Genomic DNA, 8,109 nt, shown 5'->3' on the forward strand with positions numbered 1-8,109 from the left:
GGGGATGTAGCGTAGTGATGTAGTGTAGCATATAGGGTATGTAGTGCAGTGCCTAGGGGTATGTAGTGTAGTGATGTAGTTCAGCATGTAGATGTAGTATAGCAGCTGTGACCAACCTCTGGCTCTTGAGCCGCATGCGGCTCTTTCTTTATTCAAAGGTGGTTCCCGACACACTAAGTCACTTGACCACAACAGATCTGGAAACTGCTGCACTCTAGCCAGACATGCAGCAGCACTAAAAGGACTAAGAACTGAGGGTGCCAGATACTAAAGGTGAGACATACCGAAGACACACAAGTGGCTGCTGCAATGACACGAGTTGGTTTGGGGGGGGCTGTAGTGACACATGAGGGTGGGCTGTAGTGACAGAAGGGGGAGCTGGTTGGAGTGAAACATGGTGGAGCTGGCTGGAGTGACATAAGAGGGTGCTAGCAGGAGTGACACATGGGGCAGCTGGCTGGAGTGACACAGCAGGGTGCTGGCTGAAGTGACAGGAGAATGCTGGATGAAGGATATTATGTGAATCTGGCTTCTTCAATATATTTTATGTGGACCTGTCTTTTTTTAATTCTTATGTAGAAGTGGCTTTTTCAATGTTTTTTATGTTGGATCGTCTTTAAAGATTTATTTTATGGGGATCTTGTTCTTTAAATGTATTTTATACCAGGGGCAAGGCGTAGCAGGCACAAGGCCACACCCCATTTTTATATGCACACCTTCGCCTCGATGTCGGCTCTTTGACATACCTAACATGATTTTTTGGCTCTTTGTCTCTGACTGGTTGGCCACCCCTGTAGTACAGTGATGTAGTGCAGCGGATAGAGGAATGTAGTGCAGTGATGAAGTGTTATGATATAGTGCAATGTATGGGGACACACAGAGGACCATGTAGTTGAACACGCTCGTGGGGCATGTAACACATATAGGGCATTTGAGGCACATAGGGGAATATTGTCCAGTAGTATCCCCTTTTTTCCAAATATTTGATAATCTGATAATATTAGTCTGATAGGTCTTTTTTTTTGTGCTTTGTTTTTTTTTTTTTTTTGGGGGGGGGGGGGAGGTCGCCAAATTACTGCCTTGCCCTGAGTGACGAAAATCCTAGTTTCGGCCCTGGTGAGTGGTGGTCACACAATCAGAGCGCCGAGGCATAATTCTCTACCAGCCTCCCAGCCTGCAGCCAGACAGTGAGTGGCTGTCAGCATGCTGATTGGTGGATGGCTGGAGCTATCCACAAATCAGAGTGCTGACAGCCATTCATGATATGGAAGCATGTGGAGAGACTGCGCAGGACCGCAGGAGAGGCATGTTATATATTTCTTTATTTGGTTCCCATGAATGGGTGTGTAGGGGCACCAGTGTATTTCTTTGCCCAGGGCCTACAATGCTGTTAAGACTGCCCTGCTGTCAGCATTCTGGCTGTCGGGATGCTGCTGTCAGGATGCTGACAGCCAGCATCCCATCCGCCGGGAAAACATATGTATTCTGATACTGTGTATGCAGCCCTATAAATGGGATGGTATCGGGATCCTGGCACTTGGGATACCGGCAGTCAGTATACTATCAGTGGCATCCCAATGCTGAGGATCCCAACACCTACTAGGTAAGTGTGCTATCCCTAATCTCCAAACCCTAACATTCCCTATCCACAGCCTAACCCCCCACCCGACCCCCGGAGCATATGCCTAACCCTCTCTGGTGGTGCCTAAACCTAACCACCCCTCCCTGCAGCCTAAACCTAACCCTCCATCCCCCGCAGTCTGATGCTAACCCTCCCCGGTGGTGCCTAAACCTAGCTCCCCCTCCCTGCAGCCTAAACCTAGCCCTCCATCCCCTGCAGTCCAATGCTAACCCTCCCCGGTGATGCCTAAACCTAACTCCTCATCCCTGCAACCTAAACCTAACCCTTCCACCCCAGCAGCCTAGCCATAACCCTTCCCTCGCAGCCTCAACCTAAAATTCCCACCCCGGCCTGACCCTAAGCAGCCACACATACATACGTTTTCGATCCCGGCGTTCAGAATTCCGGCACTGTGATCCATGTTGGCATCCCAATGTTGGTATTCTGATCAGTGTCAGGATTCCGGTGTCGGGATTCCAACTACCGGGATTCTGGCTGCCAGAATTCCGAAGGCCGGGATCCTGACCGGATCCCCTGTAAATAGCTGTTCGCCAGTAAAATACAGGGGACACAGTTGGTGACTCTGCCTAAAAAAACTTACAATCTCCTTAGGTGAAAGGGAAGACTAGCTGACAAACAACACAGGTCAGAGTACATGGAATACTCAGTAGATAATCTGACAACTGTACTTTGCTGTGTAATACTGTGTGATCAAGAATATATTTTTGTGTGTTCTGATTGTAGAGCCAGTGTTATAAAATCAGCAGGAGGTAAGACAGAGTCCCTTAGAAGGCTGTGTAGAGAATGCACTGGCAGGCTGTATATATGAGCAATGTTTTTAAAGCTGTTTTGCATAATATTCTCCGCAACCTGTGATGTGTTTGCAAAATGTAACACGTGCTGCAGGAGGAATTTGTCCTTGAATGTTGTAAGATTTCCACCAACCACACCTCACAGCTAAATCAATTGATCCCAGCTCTATTCATAGACAATAAATTCCACACATTGTGACTTTATGAATACAATGCGTAAGAGCTTGCCGCACACACTTACCTAATCTCCTGTAAGGTTCTGGAAACTCTCGAATTACGAGTGGTTATCCCGGACTCCCAGGAGAGAAGACCAGTTTACCAGATATCCTCCACTTAACAAAGGGAAATTTCTGCTATCTAAAGCATGCCTGACTAGTTTACCAGAAAATACGGCAGACCTCCAATATGGTGGGTGATGTCCCAGGCTCTGGAGAGAGTCTAGCAATCTCACTCATGTGGTGGTTTTTTTTTTTTAAACATATGTGTGAATAAGTGTATTAGCGGCAGGTCTACTGTGGGCAAGCTACAGGGGGTCAAACTACTGAGGGGCAAACTACTGGGGGCAAGCTACAGGGGGCTAACCACCGGGGGCAAACTACAAGGGAGCAAGATACTAGGGGCAAACTACAAGGGGGCAAGCTACTGGGGGCATAACTACAGGGGAACATTACTACTGGGGGCATAACTACAGGGGAACATTACTACTGGGGACATAACTACAGTGGAACATTACTACTGGGGACATTACTACTTGGGGCAAACTACTGGGGGCATAACTACAGGGGCTAAACTACTGGGGGCATTACTACTTGGGGCTAAACTACAGGGGGGCTAAACTAAAAGGGGCAAACTACAGGGGGCATTACTACTGGGGGCTAAACTGCAAATGTGCAAACTACAAGGGGGAAAAACTACTGGGGGCTAAACTACTGGTGGCATTACCACTGGGGTGCTAAACTACGGGGGGCATAACTGCAGGGGCTAAACTACAGGGGGCATTACCACTGGGGACTAAACTACATGGGGCAAACTACATGAGGACTAAACTACAGGGCCTAAACTACTGGGGGCATTACCACTGGGAGGCTAAACTAAAGTGGGGGTAAACTACTGGGGTCATAACTGCAGAGTCATTACCACTGGGGGCTAAACTACTGGGGGCATAATTACTGGGGCTAAACTACAGGCAACATTACTACTGGGGGCAATACTACACAGGGGCATTACCATTAAGGGCATTACTAACAGGGGCACTACTAATGAGGGAATTGTAAAGGGGGCACTTCATAAGGGGCATCACTCCTGGGGACATAAGGTGCACTACTATTGGGGGCATTGCATAAGGGGCACCACAACTATGGGCTCTATATAAGGGGCAATACTACTGTGGGCACTACCAGTACAGTGGACATTACATAAGGAGCACTACTACTGTGGGCATTGTAAAAGGGGTGCTACTGCTGTGGGCATTGTGTATTTTTTTTTTAGACCACGTCCCTTTTTGGGGGCGTGCGCAATACCTTTATTGCATGGGTGCCGGGGGGAGAGGGGTTGAGTTCCACCCCCTCTCTAGGACCACTTTAATCACTGCCAGGCCCCATTCAGCAGCAGCAGGCCATAAGCGCCTTGTGTTGTCTAGGGGGCAGAGCTTCTTATAACACATTGGCATGAGGAAAGGAGATGACTGGAGAAGAAGGAAGAAGTGGCCACCACTGTTGCAGACTCTGCTGTACTGACAGGTGAGAGGTGAGAGTGCAGTGCTGCGGGCTGAGAGAGTTCTGGAGACTTGACACCTTGGTAGCTGCAGTCCTGGTCATCAGTAGTCCTGGCCGAGACTTAACGCTAGAGATGTGCGGCTGGCACTTTTCGTGTTTTGTGTTTTGGTTTTAATTCCACTTTCGTGTTTTGGTTTTGGTTTGGTTTTGACAAAACCACCCTTTCTTGTTTTGGTTTTGGTTTTGGATCTGGATGATTTTTGAAAAAAAGATAAAAATGGCTAAAATCACAGAATTTGGGGGTAATTTTGATCCTACGGTATTATTAACCTTAATAACATTAATTTCCACTCATTTCCAGTCCATTGTGAACACCTCACAATATTGTTTTTAGGCCAAAAGGTTGCACCAAGGTGGCTGTATGACTAAGCTAAATGACACAAGTGTGCGGCACAAACACCTGGCCCATCTAGGAGTGGCATTGCAGTGTCAGACAGGATGGCAGATATAAAAAAAAAGGCCTCAAACAGCACATGATACAAAGAAGAAAAAGAGGTGCAATGAGGTAGCTGGATGGCTAAACTAAGCGACACAAGTGTGCGGCACAAACACTTGGCGCATCTAGGAGTGGCACTGCAGTCTCAGACAGGATGGCACTTTTCAAAAACTAGGCCCCAAACAGCACCTCATGCAAAGATGTCGAAGAGGTGCAATGAGGTTGCTGTATGACTAAGCCAAGCGACACAAACAATTCACACTGGAATTAGACGTCTAAATCACGGGAATTCTATTGCAAAATCACTGGAATTATACGTCAAAATCACTGGTATTATACGTCAAAATCACTTAAATTATACGTGCAAATCACTGGAATTATACGTCCAAATCACTGGATTTAAAATGGCAAAATCACTGGAATTATACATCCAAATCACTGGAATTATATGTCCAAATCACTGGAATTATACGTTCAAATCACTGGAATTATACTGCAAAATCACTGGAATTATACGTCTAAATAACTCGAATTATACGTCCGAATCACTCGAATTATACATCAAAATCACTGGAATTATACATCCAAATCACTGGAATTATACGTCAAAATCACTGGAATTATACGTCCAAATCATTGAAATTAAATGGCAAAATCACTGGAATTATACGTCCAAATCACTGGAATTATACATCCAAATCACTGGAATTAAATGGCAAAATCACTGGAAATATACGTCCAAATCACTGGAATTAAATGGTAAAATGGAGGTTGAGGGCTTCTATCGTCGTGTGAAGCTGAACCACTAGGCCAGGGCCTTAGCCGTTCCTTGCCACTCCGTGTCGTAAATGGCATATTGGCAAGTTTACGTTTCACCTCAGACCATTTAAATTTATTTTTATTTGGTCTTTTTACTGAACTTTGTTATTTTGGATTTTGCATGCCCTCTACTATCACATTGGGAATCGGCCTTGGCAAACGACGTTGATGGCATTTCATCGTGTATGGCAGCAGCTTCAGCACTAGGAGGAAGTCGTTATTGATCTTTCCCTATTTTATCCTCAAAATTTTGTTCTCCATTATTTTTCTGCAGTTATATAACACAATATGTGGCACACCCCTACACCTCACAGGGCAAACCCTCTAAAATTTATTTGGATTAAATATTAATAACCCCTTTATTTGGAGTAAATAACATACAGCACAGGACAGCACCACTGAACTTATATGGCCGCACCACTGGACTGATGCAGGATAACACAGCATCACTGCAATGGACTGGATTTATACAGCAGCACTGGACATATGGCAACAGAGGACACCACCACTGTGAATGGTCACTGGACTGATGGATGCACAGGACACTACCACTGGTCTGATGCAGGACAACACAGATAATTATACAGCAGCACTGGGCATATGGCGGCAGAGGACACCACCACTGTGAATGGTCACTGGACTGACTGATGCACAGGACACTACCACTGGTCTGATGCAGGACAACACAGCTAATTATACAGCAGCACTGGGCATATGGCAGCAGAGGACACCACCACTGTGAATGGTCACTGGACTAACTGATGCACAGGACACTACCACTGGTCTGATGCAGGACAACACAGCAACACTGTAAGGGACTTATTATTATATAGCAGCACTGGACATATGGCAGCAGAGTATACCACTGTGACTGCCTGGTCACTGGAATGACTGACTGATGGCTGATGCACAGGACAATACCACTGGTCTGATGCAGGACAACACAGCAACACTGTAAGGGACTTGTTATCATTATACAGCAGCACTGGACATATGGCAGCAGAGTATACCACTGTGACTGCCTGGCAACTGACTGCCTGGCAGCAGAGTAAACCACTGTGACTGCCTGGCAACTGGAATGACTGATGGCTGATGCACAGGACACTACCACTGGTCTGATGCAGGACAACACAGCAACACTGTAAGGGACTTGTTATTATTATACAGCAGCACTGGACATATAGCAGCAGAGTATACCACTGTGACTGGTCACTGGAATGACTGATGGCTGATGCACAGGACACTACCACTAGTCTGATGCAGGACAACACAGCAACACTGTAAGGGACTTGTTATTATTATACAGCAACACTGGACATATGGCAGCAGAGTATACCATTGTGACTGCCTGGTCACTGGAATGACTGATGGCTGATGCACAGGACACTACCACTGGTCTGATGCAGGACAACACAGCAACACTGTAAGGGACTTATTATTATACAGCAGCACTGGACATATAGCAGCAGAGTATACCATTGTGACTGGTCACTGGAATGACTGATGGCTGATGCACAGGACACTACCACTGGACTGATGCAGCACAACACAGTACCACTGGACCGGACTTATACAGCTGCACTGGACATATGGCAGCAATAGGACTCAACCACTGTGACTGGACAAATACAGCACAAGACACGGACACTGAGAGAACGGAGACACGTCCTCTCTCTCCACTCTCCAATGCCAGAGTGAAAATGGCGGCGACGCGCGGCTCCTTATATGGAATCCAAACCCCACGAGAATCCGACAGCACGATGATGACGTTTTGCCTTGTTCTGGTTTCCGAGTCAGGCAGGAAAATCCGAGCCTGACTCAGATCCGGGTTCGAATGGTGAAGTCCGGTAGGATTCGGTTCTCTGAGAACCGAACCTGGTCATCTCTACTTAACGCATACCTCCAACTTAACCTATTCCAGGAGGGACAAAATGCTCTGTTCCTGGACTACCCTCTCAAGTTATGATTGCCATCATCTGTATTGAATTAGTTAATGGATAAGAAAGATGCTTCAGCACAGGTGACGATAATCATAAATTAAAAGGGAATTTCAGGAACAGAGCATTTTGGCCCTTTTTTGTTCTTTTTGAGGACTCAGTGGCACCCCTCAGTGGCTGGCGCCCCTAGGCCTCTGCCTAAAGCTGCCTAATGGTAGAGCCAGCTCTGCCTCTGCCAGTTCTTGGAGATGACAAAATCTCCAAGTAGTGGTGAGCCAGCTCTCCATAGGGTATTAACGGGACCGGGATCGGATAACCTGGGTCACCCGTTCACATTGCTCTGTAATTTAAGCCATTCCCTTGTCCAACCCTGCAATCTACACTGGTTGGATTCCCGGGTCACTGGACTCTGGTTATTTCTCAGGGACACTTTCACACCGAGCCACGACCCAGGTTAACCCGGCAATAACCTCTGTTGAAGCGGGGGGGGGGGGGGGGGTGAAAGGATTATAACACAGTGTAAAGACAGGGCCGGTTCCGGAGCTTCTGGCGCCCCGGGCGGCATTAGGGGGCGTGGCTTCATACAGGGGGCATGGTCAGTTATGCCCCCTGTACTGTTGTAGGATGTGCGGTGCGCGATGACATCATTGCGCACCGCACAGCAAAGGTCCTCTCCACGAAGGTAAACTAGACGCGCACCGCACATCAT

The sequence above is a fragment of the Pseudophryne corroboree genome, chromosome 11, assembly GCF_028390025.1.
Source record: "Pseudophryne corroboree isolate aPseCor3 chromosome 11, aPseCor3.hap2, whole genome shotgun sequence".
NCBI lineage: Eukaryota > Metazoa > Chordata > Amphibia > Anura > Myobatrachidae > Pseudophryne > Pseudophryne corroboree.